The sequence below is a fragment of the Crinia signifera genome, chromosome 2, assembly GCF_055691185.1.
Source record: "Crinia signifera chromosome 2, ASM5569118v1, whole genome shotgun sequence".
Classification (NCBI taxonomy): domain Eukaryota; kingdom Metazoa; phylum Chordata; class Amphibia; order Anura; family Myobatrachidae; genus Crinia; species Crinia signifera.
This window is the reverse complement of record NC_139218.1, coordinates 247,905,844-247,926,616: the sequence shown is the minus strand read 5'-3', so window position 1 is coordinate 247,926,616 and position 20,773 is coordinate 247,905,844. Positions and strand designations below refer to the sequence as shown.

General features: G+C 39.7%; 1 long non-coding RNA gene across 1 annotated transcript in view; it reads right to left on the bottom strand.

Annotated features, from left to right (window-relative positions):
* Positions 1-216: 216 nt before the first annotated feature.
* The window catches only part of LOC146059019 (uncharacterized), a 40,416-nt gene continuing 19,859 nt past the window's right edge, over positions 217-20,773 (bottom strand). The window contains exons 2-3 of the long non-coding RNA XR_014470098.1: positions 5,864-6,002; positions 217-652 (exon numbers count right to left, since the gene is read on the bottom strand). This is a non-coding gene — a long non-coding RNA (uncharacterized LOC146059019). The remainder of the gene's footprint in view (positions 653-5,863; positions 6,003-20,773) is intronic.

Genomic DNA, 20,773 nt, shown 5'->3' with positions numbered 1-20,773 from the left:
ACTTACCCTTAATAATTTACTTTATTATTCCTTTGGCATGATAAATTGTAGTTCCTCTATCAGATATTCCAAACTTAGTAGCACATTTCATTGTACTGTACAGCCATTTTTTCATTTGTAATCTGAATGTCATTACATATTCATTCAATTATACATTACACTAGAAGGCAACATGATATTATAATAAGGATTTTCCTGTTTGCCTGTAATCTGTGATCTTTTATTTAAGATTTTTTTTTTTTGTCTTCTGCCCGTACATTTTACTGGAGGCTCATTCTGCTCTTTAATAATTCTGTCATGGCCAGAACCAATTAACACTTATTCCTCATCTTGCTTTTATGGTCTTTAGAAATTAAACTTAATTTCACATAGCAATTTACAGCATTTCCTTAAAATATTAAACAGCGCATATTCTCTATGTTTGCAAATGAAACTATTCTCATGCACATGACTAAATAAATCTCAAATGGCATTGTATTGTGATCCTCGAAAAAGTCACATATGTTGCAGAAATGTCAGAAAGGTTATTAAATGCCATTATAGTGCTGTTATCTTCCACCTGATCAAAATGAAAGCATTGAAGTGTCAAAAGCTTTCAGCTATGCTCCACAGAAGATAACTTTTCAAAAAGGTTGATAGAAGAATGACACATCTGCAAGAAGAACAGGATGCAAATAGTTTCTAGCTTCACTAATACAAGAAAGCAAATGAAAATAAATACTTTGGCATCATATTTAAAGAGCCTTTTAGCTAAAGACCATTTATAGCAAGTTCTTTTTGTTATTATAATTTGAAAAATTTGGGATACCAGGTGCAGCTATGAATGTGCAACAAAAATGGGACGTGGCTTTATGGGGAGGGGCATGGCCTTGTGGAATGGTGGAGGTGGCATCATACCCTGAACTGTGGTGGCTCCAGTGGTACTGTAGGGCTGCAGCATAGTCCATAGTTCAAATAGGAGAACCCCAACCAACTACAAGTAAATCAGTTTGGAATGGCAGTTGGTGGCAGTTGCTGTTGCCTCCCCTTTTAGAATTTTAAACTGAACTTCACCCCCACCTCTGGAGCCAACCCTATCCCTATGAAAGCCTGTGTGGTTGCTTTGGCTCCTACATTATGACAGAAGTCAGATGTTGCACTTATTATTATAGTGCAGCACCCTGCTCCTGTCACTATGGAGGAGTCGGCACCTTTGCATCATCATTGGTGGGTAACACCAGGTTGCAGCTCGCACATTGCATACCCCCGTAGTGTTGCCACATAAAATTTTATAGAGCTTATTTAAAGTTTAATATTTTGCAAAACTTTGGAGATGTATGCATTGTTGATATATGCTGTGAAGTGTTGCGCCACACATGTGTCACAATATTCTTGTGGTTGTGGTTGGAGTGAGGATATTTTTGCAAAGTGAGTGACAGAGGAGCATACAGTATATGGGAGGTAACAGGAGAGGAATATCTGAAATGTTGGTGTGTTGCCACTGTTTTCTTGGCATGTTATAACTTGTGACTGTGATACCATATGGAGATACAATGGTTCTGATGTCTTGCTTCCTGCAGGCATGTTACAGAACCATAGGGCTACTCAGAAGTACAATAATTGGCCAATGTACATCCAATGTCTGCGTCTTCATATGCAATCAGTGGATCTACAATATTTTGGCCAAAATACCCTAATACATTACATGGCTGAGCCTAGTGCTGATGTGAAACATATTGAATCCTTGTGGGCATCGGCTGCCGGGTGATCAAGCTTTGCGAAACGTACGTCCCCAGACAGACAGAGACGCGATCACGTGTGCACACGTGACCGCAGGAGCGGCTTCCAAGTTGGAGCTTCAAGACGAGACAAGCGCTCCCGGCGTCCCTGCATCTCAGAGATCCAGGGCTGGTAACGTAGACCTCACCCTGCAAAGCAGCCGTGCGCTGTCATTGCCGGCTCAGCTTTGGTTACAGGCATTTTGGTCTCTCCCCCCTTCCCCCTTTCATTCATTTAAAGTTAAAAGCCGTGCAATTGACTGTTCTCGCATTGAAACATAGTCTCTTGGTTGTTTCCTGACACAATTGTATCTAATTTGTGGCACTATCTTGCTTTGATGTTCATCTGCTTAAATTAGCCGTTCTGAGACTGGCATTGTGTGTAATCTTGTACAGCAAGTTTATTCATATTACATAGTTGTGTCTGTGTAAGCTATAGTGATTGTGTAGGCATTCATAGGGATTGGCTGCTCTGCTTTGAGGCAGACGCAGCCGGCATTTGCATACATAATTAACTGATTACAACTGTTTATAACCACATTGTGCTTACTACAGTGCCTTAGTAAACTTAGAGAGGCATAATAATTTTACAGCTTTCTCAGTGCAATTGTGTTTTTCTGGCCATGACTCTGGCCCAGCAATAATTGCTATGTATATGGATACGCATGAGTATGTAATCAATATTATCTGAGACACACTAATCGGGCTGTTTGTTTTTGAGTGAATATTTTTGCTGCAAAACTGTGACATTAGAGTCTGACTTTTGTTACAATTGTGTCTGTGAATATTATCAGGCAAATTGGCTAACTTATAGCCTTACAGCAATCAGTCAACCATGAAGGGAACTAACGCACGTGCATAAATGTAAATAATGTGTACATACTTTATTTGAAAAAAAAAAAATTATTTTGCTGACTTATAATTATAATCCTTATCTCATTCAATTGAGAGTAAAACTATAATGCCAAATGGTAAAGGCATTAAGGATTTATGAAGGTCAGCTTTATATAGTATTGGTGCATATGTGGATCACATGTAGTGATACACACATGGGAATTTATTGCACCAATTCCTGATACCAGCCCCATCATAATTGTCTAATAAATTATTCGCAAATAGAGGCATATCTTTGTATATACATAAATTATTTCTATTGGAGTAGTTTGTAAATATACAATAAAAATCACTTTATTGAACTTTTGCGCAGCATCAGATTGTATTGATATAATCATTGATTTGATACAATTTTATAATGCAGAAAACTCCTTCTGGAGTCCTTTTGAAGTTACCAATTTTTTGCATTTTATGACTTTAAAGCACATAATATATAGAAAGTACAAATAAATTTTAAAAAAAAATTTCAATTTTTTCAACTTTTATTCACTTGGCATTAAAAATAATAAAAAATATGTAAAAAAAAAATTTCTAGCAGCTGAGCCATTTAGATTGGGGATTAAGAGCACCCCACCCGAGTTTCTTCTTTTTTCTTTTTGTTTATAATTAAAAGTAACACATAGTGCCATCCTCAGATAAAAGACACCTTTGTGTTCTGTTCCTCATGGAGTATTGAAGCTACTGTAGAAGCTATTGAAGCTACTGTAGATGTATGCAGGGGTTTAGCTGGCATCAGTAAACCTGGGGGGCAGTCACAAGTAAATGGGGAGTCTTTTCTACCAGAGCATGCAACATAAAAATGGATATGGCACTTTATACATCAAGACAATGAGATTTGTGAGCACCTAAACACTGGATCAATATACTTTTTTAAATATCTGTTGTTTTTTTTTTTTTTTTATAAACATTTTTCATTGGTTTTAATGAAAGAAAAACATAAACATAGTCAAGGCATGGCAGATGGCTAAGGAGGGTACGCATAGTGGTTGTAAAATTCCCCATTAAATCTTCATTTGAGTTAATGCCTCCCACTTCATGGTGCCATCTGTCTACATTTTGTGCCATAAGTGTGGCCGCTGGCATGTTAACTATTAGGTTTGTTTTGGATTATTTATTAACTATTAGGTTGTATATATTTTTTATCTTGTATGGATGCAATTCCCACCTTTTCAAAGTCTTTAAGATGTGACATGTGGTTGATTGTGTTGTAGGTGAGGCAGTGACTGTATGTAATGCTGTGTTTGAAGGTACATGTAAAAGTGGGAATTAGGAAGGGAAAACCTTTCACGTATGTCAGAAAATGGGAATATGCTGCCACCAGGGTCGAATACCTGGTTGGCTGTGTGTAGTCCCCTCTCCCACCATTGGAGGAAGATGGAGTTGTGTAATGAAGGGATAAAAGAGGGGTTACCCCAGAGATGGATGTATGGGGTTGCAGTGTGTTTTCCCCTTAGTTTTTTATGTAGCTGAATTCAACTTGTACAAGTGTCATGAAACCGAAGATGGTGTAAAATCTCGTTTGGTATGAGGTTTTTCTTGGTGTGTAGTAATGCGCTTGGAAAATATGGCAAATATGGGTGGAAGACCTCCCGCTCCAATGTCAGGTCAGTATAATTGCTGTGACCTAGTAACCGTTCGGCAATCGGCAGCGTATCATGTAAGAATGGATATGGAATAGGATATAAAGTCAGGGACACTCCTCCCTCCTCTCTAGTCATCACCATTTTAGAGTATGCTATCTTTTCCCCCCCCCCCGCCATATAGAACGTGTCATGGCTTTCCTGATTTTTTGATTGTCAACTTTAGATATACGAAATGGCAGAAATTTTATGACATAAAATATTTGGGGCAAGACAATCGATTTTAATACTGCTATTCTCCCCAGCAAGGATAAAGGAAGATCCATCAATCCCTCCAGTTTATATATTATGTCAGTGATGACTTTTGTGTAATTTAATGTGTAAATGTCAGAAGCTGATTTAGGTATTAATACCCCTAAATATTTGAAATGTGTTCGGTTGACTTTGAGTGAAGTATCGGTGCTTAGGGAGGCGAGTAGAGTGCTAGGTAAGTTAATAGGTAAAAGTTCAGATTTTGTTACGTTAATATTATATCATGCGATATCTCCGAATATTGCTATAAGTCGGAGAATTTCTGGGATGGAGTTAGATGTTTGATGTCCGTAGCAGCATAGCTAAAGGCTCTAAGGCTATGGCAAACAGCAGAGGTGAGAGCGGGCATCCCTGACGAGTCCCCTTCTTTATTACAAAAGGGTCTGATAGAAGTCCATTACAAGAGATTCAGGTTTGGGGCTTGTGGTAGAGCAAGCTAATAGTACTTATAAAGGGTTCAGGAAATTTGAATTTCCGAAGGGTGTCGTATAGATGGGGCCATCCTATGAAGTCAAAGGCCTTCTCTGCGTCTAAGGAGAGGATTGCACTTTGTAGAGGAGGTGAAATGGTTTGTGATGCCACTAGAGCTGTGATAACCTTTCTAACGTTTACCACTGAGTGTCTTCTAGTAATGAACCCTGTCTCTTATCAGGGTGGATGATGTGTGGCATAAAGGGTTTGAGCCTATCCGCCATAATTTTCGCTAAAATCTTGTAATCAAGGTTAAGTAAGGAGATTGGGCAGTAGGATCCGGGTAAGGATAAGTCTCTGTCAGGTTTGGGGAGTATTTTGAGGGTAGCTGAATTAAAGTGTGGGGAAGGGATTTGTGTAGAGATGATGTTATTGAAGGTTGCAGCTATAAGAGGGGAGAGTGTTGGGGCCAGAAGTTTATAGAATTCCCCACAGGGGTGGTCAGAGAGTATAAAAAGAGCTATAGAAGAGCGTGTGGACAGTGGGAATATGGAGTGTGAAGTGAAAATATAATTGATATGGGAGAGTGTTCCATGTGCAGCGGATAGACATGTATAGTCTCTTTCTAAGGGATGGTGGGCTCTACAAACATTGATGACCTAAAGGGAGTCTTGGAGCAGGGGTAAACCTAGTTTTGGTAGTGGTGTGGACATAATCTTAGCAATGGATCTGTCAAGTAAAGAGGACATGATAAAATTGAAATCACCCCCTATTATAAGGTTTTCTCCTACATATGGGGTTAGGGTGGCAATTATGGAGCGAATGAAGGATTTACAGTATGGAGATGGTGCATAAATGTTTGCTAGTGTTTATTTCTTGCTGGCAATGCAGACAGAGACCACCACGTACCTGCCATTTTCATCTACCACTGTGTTGGAAGTTTCAAAATCCCCACTCCCCATGCCTTAGAAGAAAAGGATGAGGAAGCCACCACAGATCAGCCAAGCATTTGCAATTTCATGGTCTCAGGCTGAGTCTGGTGAGTCTCCTGCAAGAAAGCCAGGTCAATGTTATTTTTATTTAAATACATCAATACTTTCCTACATTTAGCTGGTGAGTTTATGTCCCCAATGTTCCAGGAGCATATTGTGAGCTCAGGCATAATGTATAACAATGATAAAACGGTGATCAAATGACAGGACTGAGAGTCTTGTAAGAAACCATCATGCGGCAGCTAGTCTAACATCAGGTTGTATCTTTAAAAAGTATATTAAGTCACCTGGGAAAATGGAGAGGAGTATGGACAGCAGGGGGGGGGGGGGGGAGAGAAGCATGAAGAAAGTTGAAGCTATACAGGTTTACAGAATTACCTGAGACCCCAATCACCTTTATTATAACCCTGTTTCTACATTTTTTTTTCCCACAAGTATATCCGGTCTCAATGCCAAAACTGATACCACAATTACGGTCTGCTAATTGGACTTGGTCAAAGACTGTTCTCTGAGTTAAGACTGCTGTTCCCAGTAATTTAAGTTTGGATAGGAAAAGTTGAATTAACTCATGTTGAGCCTTTTGCTCTAATATTTGGCCCAGATGTAGGCGTGTATCTCCTCCTTAGTCTTCTCCTTGGGGTGATGGGCAGATGGATCTGACAGCCAATGACATGTTCAATATTGATAATCTGCATATCTCTATGTTAAACGGAAGGACTACCCTACGAGGCATAGCCCTAGGGTTAAAACTTTTAGTCCTCCCAGTATGGAATCACTCTACAAGTGGACTAAGGGTGATCGAAAAAGTACTTCACTTTGGCATACCTATGAGGTGGTGTGAGCCAAAAGATGTATCAATTGATTTAAGAAACATAAATGAGAATACCTAAGTATATATTCTACAAAACAACAGATACCACATAGCAAAGATTTACCTGAACCATCAAGCAGTTCTTTGTTTAAAGTTAAAAGTGAATATGTGGAAATGTTAATTTCATCGAGGGCAAGGGACAACATACAGTAGATGAAAGTGAGTTTAATGAAAGTTATTTTACTCCAACAAATGTTCTCAAAAAGAACTAAACGATTTCATTTGTGATTTGAATTTATTGAAAAAAATAGCTGAGCTTTTAGCATCAAGACTTCAAGAAAAGCAGTCTTGAGACAGATGTTACTATAATCTAATTTTAGGCAATCACAAGGCAGACAACTATCAGGAATTAGTCCATAACATGCTAAAATGTTTTGATAAAGTAGGTGCCAACATGAGTATTAAAGTACATTTTGCATAGCCATTTAGATCACTTTCTGTCCAATTTAAGAGATGAAGAATAGGGTGAACAGTTCCCCTGGATATTTAGGTTATGCAAGAAAGATATGAAGGAAGGTTGGATCATCACATTACTGTTGGAGTCTGCAGAGGGACTGCCAGCAAAAAGAACACAAAAGAAAATCATACCAAAAACTGTTTTTATAGCTTCCTAACACTTATGTAATTATCTTGTGTCTTTTTATAACATTTTACAATTCAAATTTAATCAGAATTAAAAATATATATTTTATCATTATTTATATTAATTTTAATAAATATTAAAAACATATGCATTTCTCAAAAACTAGACAATTGAAAAAAAGCATTACTAATTCATGGATCATCAGGAGCACACAATTAATTGAACTTGACTCAAATCCCTGGCAACAGATAAACTCTTTCCCAGTGTTATTGACCTCAATAACATTAACTTTCAGTGTTTCAGTCAATTTTGATCACCTCACAGCTCACAATATTGTTCACCAATATTGGCCAAAGGCTGGCTGGCTAAACTAAGCAACCTTAGCAGCAAGAAAAACACATGGCAGTTTAATAGAATAAAACACATCTATGAAAAATTGCAGTACAGTAGTGGCAAGCAGGATGGCAGTTTAATAAACTTTAAGAAATAATGTTATTATCAAGTAATTACTAGACCTATGGTCCAAGAGCAATACAGCAAAATGAAGGTGAAGAATGTAGTGGCAGCAGGTAAAAAATTAATTGATTGATGAAGAACATTTAATTTGCACCAGAGTTTGTTTTTAAAGAAAAAATACCATATTTGTCTCCTAAATTGAGTCCACAAGCAGAGAGATCTTAATTTTATCTATGATTGGTATACTGTTGTGAATAATTTCTCTTTTGTACAGTATATTACTGAAAAATACATACAAAGTTTAACAAACTAAGAACTTCAGCAATAAGGATTGTCACTAGTGGCTGAAGGGCTTGGTTTGTTTGGGCCCCCACAAATCAAGCTACTGTACCAATGGGCTTATGATGGCTAACAGTGTTATTGTTCATTGCCACATTTGGAGAATATCAGACTCATCATCCTTATCATTACCTCACTTTTGATAAGATCATTATCAACATTATTAATCATAGGAAATTATTTTAAACCTGACCAGATGTCTGGCTTCATGTGAGTGCACTGAGTTGACTCTTCATCATCGCCACCACTAGCAGATCCCAGAGTATAGGTTATTTTTTTCTGGCAATAGCAGTCCTAGTGCAGAAGGACTATGCAGTTAATTTTAAATTTGACACTTCTATAGCTGTGTCTGACTGTGTCTCTGAATCTGTATACATACAGTACTACTAAAAGGTAGCTGCTGTAGTTCTGTTCTCTATATACAGAACCCAATATATTGTACAGTATCATATATAAATTAATCACCAAAGTCTTCTTGTACATGCTAGTCACAGTACATTACTATTAAGATGCATTTTTGGAAAGAAAGAAAAAAAGACACAGAGCCGTTTTAGACTTGGCTGCTTAATTATTCCAGTTATATCACATTGCATTGTATGACTAGATATATAAGGGTGCAGGGTTATGAGGACATGAGCATTTGCATCATAGCAAAAATAAGGGGACACATCTGTAGATGCACTTAGCTACAAAAGGCTCATTTACTCAGAAGCAGCTGCCCTTAGGGTTCCATTTTTCATAATTACAATTCTATTATGCAATGTCACCCTGGTAAAATGAGCTAGAGTATTTCAATTCTTGAGTACTATGGAATGAATATGTTGTAGCACCCATAGACTATCACTATTGATCTAATTTCCTTACATTTTAATAAATTTGGCCAGTTGCCAGGATCAGTGACTATCCCTTGCACACAATGGGCCTTATTTTGGTTAATTCGCTCGGACGCTTGCACACTCCCTTGCGAATTACCCAAACCCCACCATGTGAATGGTTAGCCGGCACCACCCATTCGCATGCTGAATTCATTCGCAAGGCATGCGAACAGATGTTTTACATGAACATCCATTCGCATGCCAGTGGTAACATCCCCATCTTTCAATAGTCGCCGACCATCGAATGATGGCGAAGGTGCATGCATATGTAAGGGTGGCCCAGACCGCTCGTACATATGAGTGAAGAAATGCAGGGAATTGGGCGGGCAGCTGACATCTGGCTATGTCAGCTGTCCGCCCCCTGCATGTGCGTCATGACTGCGTTAGCATATGAACACCCAGCGTTTTAATGGGAATGCCCATGAAACACAGGGAGTACACATATGCTAATGCTCCAGCCCAGCACCGCATGCCCCTCTCCACCCCCTGCTTGCAAGGCCAGGAGCATGCACTCAGCGACCAGACTTCCCGCCGAGTTCACACGCACCCAGTGTATGCACACTTGTGCAGAAATGCTGCTGCACATGCGCATACGCCGAACATCGGACTCCTTGCGAACGAAGGAGTCCGATCGAATGAACCAGAATAAGGCCAAGCCAAATTTCATAAGCTAGTTCAGCAAATTCAATAAACTATTGTTAATTGGTTCTGTCAACATCAAATGATCAATGTACATTCGCCACAGTAGTCTTTACAAGTTATTGTTACAGGTATTTCTTTATGCTGTAGTTAATGTAAATCTAAAATGTTATTTTCTCATAATGTATATACATTTTTATAATTTCACCCTGTTAACAGGAACAATTTTGACTCCATAATGTGGACTGTCAAGTCAACATGATTAAAACAAATGTCAATACCCATACTGATGGCACACTTTTAGGGTAAGGGTTAGGTTGATAGGGTGAACAGGTCATATCAGTGATGACATTTTTCATATGGAACTTGCATTTGCTGACATTCTAAACATTCTGATATTTTGATTGTCGACAAAATGGTGTCTAGATAATGAATGTTGACGAAAAATACTTACCCAATTATACAGGAGACAATACAGATAAAATGTTGCACAAATGAAAAAATGGTGAATTATTTAAATTCTTAATTCTTATCTTTTCTACAAGTGACCTAATACAGCCACAATTGTCTGAACTATACTTGAGTATGCCCTCATTTCATAAGTTTGGTTCAATTTAACATCCTTTACATTTAGGCCGCTGCAGCATTTATGCTATTCCATATATTTAATGGAATACAGTAATAAAAGTACCAGCCTGTCTTCTCTTCACAGTGTGAAATATGTTTTGCAATTGTCACCTATTTTATGATAGCAGTAACCTGGGCTGAATAATTAATTGATGTTAAAACGTCTATTAAATCTAGTTAATTAATTCACCGTAGGTTATATAAATTAAAAACAAGTGGGAAAATAATATTATCACATTGCGTAGAGTTGTCAAGTTTGGTTGGTATGTGGTAGGCCGAGTAATGGTAGCTGCAACTACTATTAACATCTTCAGTGCATAAAGAGATGGTAAGGTACTTGAATAGCTAGAATTGTATTACCAGTGTACGTAAGTCATTGGTTATACAGCATATTTAAAATTCAAATGATTAAACACATGTTTATAACACTGATGGCACAGGATACTTTTGACAGGCTTTTATATATGCTGTCCCTGACGAGGGGTGAATGTATCCTGTCCCTGACAATGGGGGTACAAAACCAAAACATGACGTAGGATTAAAGGACTTTTTAACATGCAGTCTGGTAAGTGACGCCTTTGTTCGTTGACTGTACCAGGATTAACACAAGATCCCACGAGGGCACCGCAGCTAGTGTATTTCTAATGCACTGAGTGACGGGCTTATTGGACAAATAAATATATACCAATGAAAATCAGGTGGCACTCAGAGTCTTCAAACAGAAACAAACGTGATTTAATGGCTTCTCAATGTTTCGGGGTGGGACACCCCTTCTTCCTGAAGAAGGGGTGTTCCACCCAAAATGTTGAGAAGCCATTAAATCACGCTTGTTTCCGTTTGAAGACTCTGAATGCCACCTGATTGTCGTCGGTCTGCATTAGGGGGTCACCCCATTTGATGGCACCATAGCAGGCTGTCCCATAGGGGACGCCACGAGTACCGAAGCAAGGACAAGCTATATATATATATATATATAATATATATTTATGGGGGTGGCCGGCACTACACTTACTGTACCACAAAGCTTAGGTGCCCTCCCGCTAGAAGTTATCAGCTACGCTACGCCCATGTAGATAGATCTTGTGTGTGGGCTTATAGATACTGTATCTATCCTCAGTTTCTTGTTTTCATTTGGAGTGGCGCCTACACACAGGATCTAGCTATCATATACTGTAATGCATTACATATATTACATTACAAACATAGACAATGTTTTTCTATATTGACTTATGTCTTTACCTTATATGTTTTTTGGAAACATTTGGCAGCATATAGAATAAAAGATGGTTATGGTGCACAGAGTTCAATAAACACTTATCCAGGCTGGAAGCTCCCTGCTTTTTGTGGACAGGGAAATCTTCTGAGCAGTCCTAGTGGATCTACTTCACAACAAGGTGTATGGTGATAACACACTGGAAACCAAAATCTGTTCTAAGCCTACAGGCTATAAGTTTGTTGAGCCATGGAATAATTACTTGAGTAGTTAGATGACTTTCAAACATTACATAAAATGTAAGTTTATGAGAATACAGATACATTTTTTTTTAAATTTTCTATGTATGAGCGGCATTGAGGATGGCTTTGCATAGCTCTGCTATGCAAAGGCAGGGGGCAAGCCGCTCAGTGTGTATGCACTGAGCGAATTTCCCCGCAGCGGTGATTAACATCATCGCTGTCCATACAAGCCGGGCGTAGTTGCCCAGTGTGTATGGACCTTAAGAACTAAATGGATTCAACTCTTTACATAATTACATCTACAATTGTTAACATTATTATTATTATTGTTATTGTTAATCAACGCACTGGCCTTGTACTGTAGTCTAACTTTCTCTGTTTTGATTAAATATTTCTTTAATTAAATACAATTAAACCTAAAATAATACTCCCAAAAGACCACATGTACACTGGAAAGTACATTATGACTAAGAATCCTCCAGTTTAATTTATAGACAGGAATATATTTCAAAATGTCTAACTTTGTAACAAATTGTCAGGTTTAATTACATGTGGATTTGGCCCATAGGAAGTATTTTAGTTCAGAATTAGTTCACCAGTGAAGAAATCAATTGGCTACTTGTGGCAGCTACAATTTTGTTAGATGTTTTTTTAGGAGACTGAAGTCACTGGTGACTAATTAATGTTTACTGCCTGTGATATATTACACATCTGTGGAAGTAAATCTTACATTTCACTCACAGTGCTTAATTTCATCAAAACTTTTTTTGTCAGCACTAAAGGAATTATAATATAGTGTTGTAGAATCTAAACATTTAAACCATAATGCCTGATTTGTGGAAACCCAAGACAACCATTATATTGCAGAAACCCAAGACAACCATTGCATTGCAGAAAGATTGCTGCGTTAAGTAGGGATTCATAAAATGTATACAAATACAAATCAGCAAATTGCTGCATGAAGTTGTGTCCTTAAGGATAGATTGTTGTTTGTCCAAAAGAACGGAAAAATTTATCTTTATTCATTTTTAAAAATACTTTTATTTTGTTTCTGGCAGAGATAAAAATATTCTTACAAGGAAAATACGTATTTATGGATAAATTCAACCATCAATTATTTTAACGTATTTAAGATGCAGACAATTTGATACTGAGCGTTCTTGATCCTGCTGATCCAGAAAGGGAACAGGGGTGATTAAAACGTGAGTTGGAAAGGAAAAAGACAAGTGCAGTAGGTCTGTAATTTAAATGGCTGCAGTATTAGGTATTTGAATCTCTGTTAAAGGGAACAAGCATTTATACTTTTATATGTACATATGTTATATGTTATAGGGGGGGGAGGGGTGGCAGAGGAGAGAAAATTGGTATTTCATAAGAACATCATCCAGTGGACTGAGTTCTCCTGGCAATCAGAACCAGTCCACAAGAGACTATCCTCAAAAATTCCACCTCATTTCATATTTGTAACATACTTTTCATTAAAACTATAATTGATCAATTAAATTATAAAAATTAATTTAAAAAAGTAACATACTGTTTGTTTTACAATATACTATTTTATAGCATTTTATGGCTATAGATAATCATGATAGTGAGGAATTTCAGAACTGTCTTTTTTAAATGTAATGTATATTCTTACTCCATGGCTCTTAGTGTACCTAGAAATGCTCTTTAAAATGCAAAAGCAAAAACTGAGTTCCACTAAAACTACAACATAATACTCAAGATTTGCCATCTCTTAGCCGGGCAAAAAATCTTGTAAAAATTGATGTATAAGATTGGCAAAGCACTGCCTCCAGCAAACAAGCTATTCCCTTTTTAACAAAACAAGACACACTCAAAACTTACCCTGTTAATGAGACAGAGAGCATGTCACAGCACATTGGGGGTATTGTTGGATTCAGTATTAAATCCCGGCGGTCGGGATCCCGGCGTTCAGAATCCCGACGCTGGAATCCCGTCCGCCGAAATCCCGACAAGGGGGGGACGTGGATCGCCCCCCCTTGCGGGCTCGCTGCGCTCGCCACGCAGCGGGCCTGGTGCCTCGCTACGCTCGGCACACTAAATTATTCTCCCTCCGGGGGTGTCGTGGACACCCCCGGAGGTAAAAAATGTCGGGATTTCAGCAGTCGGGATTTCAGTGGTCGGGATTCCAGCGTCGGGATTCTGAACGCTGGGATTCCGACCGCCAGGATTTAATACTGAATCCAACAATACCCCCAATGTGCTGTGACATGCCGAGTTCCACTAAAACTACAACATAATACTCAAGATTTGCCATCTCTTAGCCGGGCAAAAAATCTTGTAAAAATTGATGTATAAGATTGGCAAAGCACTGCCTCCAGCAAACAAGCTATTCCCTTTTTAACAAAACAAGACACACTCAAAACTTACCCTGTTAATGAGACAGAGAGCATGTCACAGCACATTGGGGGTATTGTTGAATTCAGTATTAAATCCCGGCGGTCGGGATCCCGGCGTTCAGAATCCCGACGCTGGAATCCCGACCGCCAAAATCCCGACAAGGGGGGGAAGTGGATCGCCCCCCCCCCTTGCGGGTTCGCTGCGATCGCCACGCAGCGGGCCCGGTGCCTCGCAAAGCTCGGCACACTAATTTATTTTCCCTCCGGGGGTGTCGTGGACACCCCTGGAGGGAGAAAATGTCGGGATTTCAGCGTTCGGGATTCCAGCATCGGGATTCTGACCGCCGGGATCCCGACCGCCGGGATTTACACTGCATCCCGTATTGTTGCAGCACACAAGGGTCGTGACATTGGCACACTGGTGGCCAAATGTACTAATGTTGAAAAGGGATAAAATTGAGAGTGATAAACCACCAGTCAATCAGCTCCTAACTACCATGTTACAGACTGTTTGAAAATGACAGTTAGGTGTTATCACTTTTCAAGTCTTAAAACATCTTTCCCTTGGTGTCTTACATCTTTATACTGCATGATTTTCAAACAACTTCTTTCAAAGCATGTGGCACTGCAGAACTCCAAATTCCCCATGATTCAGGACAATCTTCCTGGTTGCAGGACTGTCAGCAAATAAATGGGATTGTCTCATTAAATGTAGAACAGTTGGGAGTTACGTATGGTACACTATATTGGTGCTCCCATTCTGTTCTATGTAAGGAACACCTTCCTTTTTCTCAAATTCGTCTTCCTTTCTGCATGGAATACTTTCCTCTGCAAAGCTCCCATTCTGTTCCTAGAAGCTGAAATCCAGTTATAAAAAGTGGGATAAGTTCTGTGTACAGTTGATTTGTTCTTCATAAATGACATGCTACTGTTTGTGAGCAGAGATCATCGGTCTGTTGATTTGCACAATACACACACACACACACACACACACACACATATATATATATATATATATATATATATATAATAATAAGACTCTCCGCTAGCCTCCAATCTTTCAAGCATTCTCTGAAAACTCACCTCTTCAGGCAAGCCTATCATATTTAAGTTCTACACGCATAACCAGTGGCGTAACTAGCAATCTTGCCCCCCCCTGCCAAAATAAATTCTGGCGCCCCCCCCCCCCCCTTCATTTTTTTAAAATGCCAGCCTAGCAGCCACCGGGGATCAAGAGGAGTAGGCAACGCCGCCTGGTGAGTGGGGATCAGGGGAAGCTGGACACTGACATGTGTCACACAATCCCCGGCTAATAGCCAGCCCAGCGGAGGTGAGCGTGATCTCTCTCCCCTACCGCGTCCTGTCAGGTCCTTACCCCGCTTTCCACCTGCCATGCTGTTCCTGGCCACAGTGATCAGACAGCCTATCTGACCGCTGTGGCCAGGAGCGGCGAGGCAGGTGGCAAAAATGTAGATTCTCAGCGCTGTCCTGCACAATCCCCGTCAGCTGACTTGTACATAGCATTGTACATTCGCCACCTAGGATCCCAGAATACTCAGCAGCGCTGCACGCAAGCTGGAAGAGCAGCGGGCATAGCGGAAGGGGGAGTGCTCTCTGGCGAGTCTGGCTGTCTGTGTGAGGATGCTCAGTGAACCTGTCACTGCGTCCTCACACAGACAGCCAGAGAGCGCTCCCCCTTCCACCATGCCTGCTGCCCTTCCAGCGCTGCTGAGTAATCCGGGATCCCAGGCAGCGAATGTACAATGCTGTGTACAAGTCAACACTCTGAACCTGCGCCCCGGTGGAGCCTGCTTCCCCCCCGCCATCGCTGGGGCTGCGGACCCAAAGTTACGCCACTGCGCATAACCCTCTGAGGCACTTATCTATTATATAGCTTCCCTTCTGGACTTGTAACTTGGTGGGACTGCTGTGGTATTACTGGTGCCTGTCCTTGTGTTTCCCTCTTATATCCCTATAGATTGTAAGCTTGCAGCAGGACGCTCCTACCTCCAAGTCTGTTGTTACCCAGTTTGTTTTATCACTGTCTACTATTGTAAAGCGCAACGGAATCTGCTGCGCTATATAAGAAACTGTAAATAAATAAATATATATATATATAACTATTTGTCACAGTGGTGTCCGGCACTCCTCGCATTCACAGCGGTAGTGCCCAGGTGCCATTAAAGGTGGGGAATCCACCGTATATAATATGGAAATGTGAGGCGTCACTCCGGGATTTTAGTGAAAAAACCTCTTTTAATGTGAGTTACCCAATCATCAGGACCAAAATCTTTATTATGGGACCCTTGGACAAGTGCCCATCAAGCTCATGCTTTAAGACGGCCCTGTGACAGTCCCTGTGTTGATAGCTTCTGTAAATTTAATACAAACATACTTTGTGCTATGTGCAAATAATGTTACAAAATTATGTTACAAAATAATGTTACAAAAGTAAGTTAAACCCTACTGCTAAAGTTAACAATATAAAGTTTAAAAAGAACATATGTATTCTTTTAATTTTAAAATAATAAATTTCACTTATTCTTTATGGAGCTGATGAAGAGTGAATACTACAGTAGTTTGCATAGCATACCTTGTATGATATCACTATGCATTTGCTCACACAGCAAGAGAATGCATATGTACTGCGAGAGAGATGTCTGGATCTGGAACTCCTAGGAATTGGAGATGGGAGGGAAGGAGTGCTTTGATGTACTACAGTATATACTGTACATCAAGTATAGTAAGTATGTGTTTACACTGATACCCCTTTAACACTAGCTCAGAACCCTGGTTATTCCAGGGGCAGGCCAGCACAACCCGGGTCCTGCCTTGGTGGGATAGGAATGACACGTCGTGCATCCCAGGTCTGCGACTTGGTGATGACCAGGGTATACCTGAGTCAGACCCAAGTCATCTGCATTATGAAAGGCAGATCAGGGGTCAAACATGACCTTGGTCAGGCCTAAAATGCTGCTGATATGCAGGCTCTGGAGCACTTGGAGGTGATGTCATCTCCAAGCATCCTGTGTGAATGGTGGCCACCTGTGATCATCCAGACCTGTGTTCAGTATTCCTAATCAGACACAAGTCAGAGCCTAAGCTTCAATGTGAAAGGAGAACAATTAAGTCAACACAGAGATTCAAAAACCTGTATAATTTCCTGCTGGTAAGCATATCATTTGCACCCACCATTGTACAAGTACACATATACTAAAGATAAAGAGATGGACAATGTGGAGCTGAAACCATCTTGAAGTGTGTATCGCTCTGCAAATACAGATCTTTTTTATTATATTACTTTTTATTAATGAAACAATTTTTTCCAACAAATTTACATCAGCCCCAATATATTTTTTTTATCAATATCATTATAACATAAAAAAATCACCACATTATTAAATTACCCTTTTTGTACTACACTTATAAAGCCTATGTGTGTGTGTGTGTGTTTGTGTGTATATACGCTTGCCTGCTGATTTCAGAGCGGACAGGGCATCGGAGATGTTATACTTATACACCCCAGTACCCTCCTGTCATTCAGTGGTGACCGCAGTCGACGAACCTCCTTCCGAGCGGCTAGGTGTTTCAGCGTCATTAAGTTGTCATTAAACAAAGGCCATATCACATACCCGAAGCAAAGTGGGCAGCGGTAAAGCAGGAGACGGAAGAGATGTGGAGTAACCCAATTTTTTAGTACCTAAGCCTTCAGGTGCATTACGTTTCTGGAATGATTTCCATAAACTAAATCAAGTGTCTCAGTTTAATTCTTACCCCATGCCCCGGGTTGATAAGTTGGTAGAAAATGTAGCCAGTAGTCATTACAATGATAAAAGTGAGAGCTATGAAGTTGTTATGGCCCCACAGGGAATATGTAGCTTCATATTTAGATGACATTGTTTTTTTTAGCTCTGAATGGGAGTCACACCTACCAAAGGTAGAAGTCGTTTTAAAGTCTCTTCAGGCACACAGGTTTACCGCCAACTCTGAGAATTGTGCCATTATTGTGACATTATTTGTTGGGATGAGAGTTTTTGTTGGTCACAGACCATGCACCCTTACAGTGAAAGTATAAAAAGAGGTGAATGCTCGTGTGACCCATTGGTTTTCAGACTTACAGCCATTTAAGTTTGAGGTGAGGCATCATCTGGGGAAACAGCACCTCAATGCCGATGCCCTTTCCAGGAGGTTTGTTGGTCCTGATTTTCCAAGCAACCCTATTGTGAAGCTAGGGGAGGAGGAATAAGGTAAGCTGGGTGACCTCTGGAAAGTGGTGGAGGGCTGTGTACCTGGGCGGATGACACAAGTAGGGGTTGGCAAGGCAGAGAGCTCACCTGAAAATTGTGTAGCTTCACCAGGGTGGTTGAAGCAAGGGGAGGAGTGTGGCAGAGACAGTATCTCCCCACATAAAAGTAATGTGGAGGATTCAGGCCAGGTTTTGGGAGCAGTAGCAGAATCCCAGGTGTGTAATCAGCAGCACCTGGGATTTCCTGATATAAGGATTTTCAGGGCAGAGTCAGCTTGCTCTTGATGGTGGTTTAACCGTCTAAGCCAGTGGTTCCCAAACTGTGTGCCGTGGCTCCCTGGGGTGCCTCGGTACACTTCCAGGGGTGCCCCGAGTTGGTGGTCCTGGACCAATACAATTTATTTATGGTTATATATTTATGGGCAAAACCAGTGCTGGTGGCTGCCAATAATAAAATGTGTACAAACAGAAGAAAATCCTGCCCTTTACTACATAACTAACCCTAGGAATCACATATAATCCCAATCTACTTAATTTTATATGCATTCTGTTTTTAATTTTGTTTTGTTTGTTTTTTTGGCCTAGGGGTGCCGTGAAAAAATTCTGATATTGTAGGGTGCCGGAATTTAAAAAAGATTGGGAACCCCTGGTCTAAGCGAAAGGCTGGGGTGTATGGGCTAATGGTAGGAATTATTGGAGCCTTACAAGAGTATGTTATGCTAAGATTGCCTGTGTGATGCTACTACCTGTAATAATGACTGCATATGGATTTAACCTGAGATGCTTTGTCCTGCTGTTTAAAATAAACATCAAAGTCTTCATCTGAGTGCCCTTGTTTGTGATCCTCGTCACAAAATATACATTCAGTTATATTTTACTACAATTTAATTTTCTTATTCATCCATTTTTAGGTTTAAAATTACAGCATTTATTGTTCAAAGGTATCTACATAATCTGGATTTTGATATTTGTTCAGTACTGATATGTTTTGGCACCGACATGACCTTATTATTCTATTTGATTTAGTTAATTACTTTTTCTTTTTGCCATCTTATAGAGATGTGGTATAATTAACACATGCTGTTATGAATAAGTATTACATTAGATAACATAACCCATTATTAACATTTTGCATTAATGAAGCTAATTTTAATCAACATTGCATTCATTTTGAGGACAATGTTTTACTCTTTTCTTTCTTTTGTGGTTTATTATAAAGTACTTGAAAATAAAGGTTAACTCTTATTCATTCAAGCACACTGAATAGAGAAAAACAACGGAATAACAAGTAGAAATGCAATACACTATATAACACACACAACACAGGAAATTACCTACAGTAGGTATAGGCAGAATAGTGCCGAAATAAAATAGCACCAAGATTATAATACTTGAAGTTTCAAAAGTAGACATTTCAAATTATGGTAAACCCAAGTTAATTAAAGGCAAGATAATCTGTAGACTCCTTAACACTCTTTATAGTATTTATTTGTTTTTGTTTTTTTGTCCTGGAAATAGCTGCTTAAGAAATCTATTTTGTGAGGAAACCGTCAGATGTGAAGGACTGAGAAACATGTAAAGTCTGGGAAATCCATGCCTGTTTTCTACCCACCACTGCCTGTTCCCCTGCATTTCCCAAAAATTCAAGTTGGACCCTTTGTTGCCTGCGGAGATCCCTTTACCATCTGCCATACAGGAGGTCCTTGGGAAGCAGCTTGGATGTTTGGAGGGAGAAAAGCGGCTGAATCCAGGTCACTCCCGGCGCCAATGCTGGTCTCCAGCAGCGCTACACCGATTGAAGAGACAGACGCCTTTCATCTAGGCAGCATCGCCCCTTTCTCTCCTGCTGTGCGGCTGTATGCAGTTCACTCCCGGCATCAGCGCTCACCTCAAGTGCTACAACGGTTGTAGTGACTTCTAATAAGATCATCAGCTGAACTGCCCCCCTCTCGTGATTTACATCTCAACGAGTCAGCCTGTGTTTCCATCCTACGGCTTGGGAGAATCTCCAACTGCACTCAACTGGCCAGGTTCTTCATATTATTTCGTTATATCTATTATCTCAATTCATCCATACTATTCATTCTATTATTTTTTCATTACTTACCGTTGAACCACTAACAGCTCCCCGCGAGTATATTTGACCCACCATCTACCACACAAGTGGGTAAGAGCTTTACGGACAAATTGTTTAATAACTCAGTCATTTTTAATATGGACATTGGTCATTCAGAGTGACATCCAGTTGTGGGTATATTGCAGTATCTGTGTAATGGTTTTATTTTATTTCAATTATATGTTGTATATTGACTGTTTAATTAATAAATGGTATAATTAAGATTTTATTAAATTATAATCTTTACAATCAAAACA